The following is a 3,424-nucleotide window of genomic DNA, read 5'->3' on the forward strand; positions in this document are numbered from 1 at the left end:
GTTCTAAGGTCCATAGACAAATTACAAGTACTAATCCCAACGTTAAGGTTCTTCAAGGGAAAATCTCACTGCATAATTATGCCATTAGACTTAGGGGTGTTCAAAAAAATCCGAATCCGAAACCGAATCCGAAATATCCGAAAACCCGTATCCGAAATATCTGAAATTTCGGATATCCGAAATTTCGGATATCCGAAAATCGGATAATCCGAAAATTCGGGTTCGGATTCGGATGTCAGTTTTACAGATTTTCGGATATTCGGATTATCCGAATCCGAAATCTTAAAAAATAATAAAAATAGATATATTTTATACACCAGTAAGTAAATACACCACACACACCACACGTATTCACTTGTTTCACACTTAGAGAAACTAGGGTTTCTCTTTGGATCTCAAAGCAGCGCCGCTCCGGTCTTCCCTACGAACAGTCGAACATCAACCTCTCCGGTCTTCCCCCCCTGCGACGTCAACCTCTCCGATCCGGTGACAAAAGGTTTGATTTTCTCATCTAGATCTTGTATCTAACTGTTAATTTTCCGATGTTAAGGTTCGATTTTCTCATCTAGATCGTTTGATTTTTTCATGTAGATACCATCTTCATCAGATTGTTAATTTTCGGATTGTTTGCTTTCTGTTCTGAGTTCACATCTTCATCGGATCTTCAAAAGGTAAAAGCTTTAACAATTTAACATGGTTATTCAACAGTTTAGACTTTTTTATGATGATGAAAAATGTTGGTCGATTATATGATATAGTATTGGTTATAAATATATTAGATCTACTGATTTTTACATTAATGTTTACTTTTCATTAATGTATTAGAGATTTAGATCTACTGAGTTTGTTTTTTTTCCATATTTGATTGTTGAATTGTTGTTATGTGTTTTCTTTTACAGTTACCTATTCCAATGGAGAATCTTAATGAATCTAATTCAGATTGTGAGTTAGTTTCTGAAGCCGCTGAACCGGCTGAGCCGGTTTAAGGTATTTCTTTTTGTTCTATTATATTGTAGTTTGAAGCTGTTAACACAAAGCTATTAATCTTTAACTGTACAATTCAGCCCACTATCTTTAAGTGCTTACTGGGCTGGGTTTCTTGACTGGTTATTGGGCTAGGTGATTTTGGGTTAATAGTTTAGCTGGGCTTATTTTCCTCTGCTGGGACCATATAAAAAACAGGGTTGGATTCCAGTTATACCTCGTTTCAAATGGTTAAAACTTGTTATGGACAAAATGTTAATGGGTCGTGCAAATAGAAAAAATCAAGAGTCCAATACTGAATTGCATTTCTTAAATTCTTAAACCAATAACTAATTCTCATATGTTTGATTGGTTTGTAACTGACTATTTTACAACCCTAACTTTAATAACTCCATTAGTAGATTCACATGTGGGCAGAATGTTTTTTTTATTGTGTCTTTTCATTTTTTGGTAAAGCATATCTGCATATGCCATGTGAATAGAACATGTGTTTGATATATTATATATTCAGTTGTTGCAGGTTTACAAGGGATGATCCAGGCCAATGTTTCTTGTATTTTGGCATACCAATATGGTTAGATTTTAAATATATTTCACTTATATAAAAATGTATTATTGATATATTGTATATATAGATAATATATGTTACGTTATCGCAGGTTTACATGGGACGAATAGTGGATGTTTACAAGGGCTTGTGGCTGGATTTTTCGTTTTTATTATAAGAACTTTTGGAACTTAAGTCTTGTTTTGAATGTTTAGTTGTTTAAAACTTTGGATTGTTTTGAATACTTTGTGGTGGTTTGAACTTTGAACTTTTAAGCTTGAATTTATTATCAGTTGTTTAGTTTTGCTTTAGTTAGAAAATAATTTTTCTGTTTTTTTTTTTCAAGTTCGGATACCCGTTTAGACATCCGAATCCGAATCCGAACTTTCGGATATCCGATTTTCGGATATCCGAAAGTTCGGATTCGGGTTCGGATGCCAATATTCACTATCCGAAATTTTCGGATATCCGATTTTCGGATATCCGAAAATCGGATTATCCGATCTTGAACACCCCTAATTAGACTAGGCATAAGCAACGAGACTATCCATTATTCTAAAGAACAGTTGGACAAATTAATTAGATAGTCACTTACTAATGATATTTAAGGCTGATAATTCTTTAATATTCCAATTAACACATGATTAGTTGACTCTAGTTCCATACGTTTCCTTACCAGAACTCGACAAATAACTAACATGAGAGTTAGTGACAAAACTAACTGTTAAGGCTATAAGAACCATAATAAGCAGTCTTTTAACAAAGCTTTTCGATACCTTACAAATTCTGAATATTAATCAGAATATAGTATCATGATTAAGCAATGATATGAAGGTTGTGAGGTTTGCATAGTCAACATAAAGTCACACTTATCTTAAACTCTCCTCTTATTTGTTCTAAATATCTGGATAGAAACATTACTAAGATGAAACTAGATGCCACCTTACTTTTTCACAACTTTTGTCATCATGCAAATGAGAATTTGACAAAAGGAAAATGAGACTTATAAATTTCATCCATTAGAACCAAAATTCATGAGAAATCATAACATGGTTAATGAGGATGATTATTCATCTAATCTCATTTTAAGTGATTTTAAATCATGACGTTATAGCCCTAAATATTACTTGGATTAAGGAATAAGTATGGGTCCATCATAAGTCATTCATTGACATTCGCGGAACTTATTCCAAATGGAATATCCAGACATAATTCATTTATCATTTAAAAGACTATCCAACTTGTATCTAAATTTTGTCACATATGGCCCACTGTCTTAGAAGAACTCTATTCATATATGTACTTAATAAGATTTCTATTAAATATGTCCCTAAAGTTTCTTGTGATATCTGGACATTAAAGAAATCAAACAAAGTCTAACGTATATATGATAGGTTCCCACGTCACGTAGCTCATTGAAACTTCTCTTGTAGCATTCTAGAGATATTAAAGATCAGTGGGAGCATTAAGTGTCTTAATAATAACCTGCAATAGTTGCAAGAGGTGGGTGAGTGAAAATTTTACATTACCTAAATTTACACCTCTTGTACAAGACACCGCTCCATCATGACACTATTCCATCAATACTTGTCTCCTTAAAATCTAATGCTACTCTTACAAAAGGTTCATTGTTGCTTAATTGTGGGCACACTTAGATTTCTTACCTAAACTAACATAATCCTCAACAAGAGAAATCACAACGACTAACGTCATTAATTTGTTTTCTCTATTAGAATTTGTTGGTTGTTAAATATTGACCCTAAGCATGCTGAGTTCCTAAAGATTTCTAAGCTCGGTGGGAGCAGTCAAAGTCCTTATCATGTTTTGCAAGGAATACAAGAGGCGGGGGGAAGAGTGTCATTAAATTTCACTCTGAATTTAACTCCGATTACG

Source organism: Helianthus annuus, chromosome 12 (genome assembly GCF_002127325.2).
Source record: "Helianthus annuus cultivar XRQ/B chromosome 12, HanXRQr2.0-SUNRISE, whole genome shotgun sequence".
NCBI lineage: Eukaryota > Viridiplantae > Streptophyta > Magnoliopsida > Asterales > Asteraceae > Helianthus > Helianthus annuus.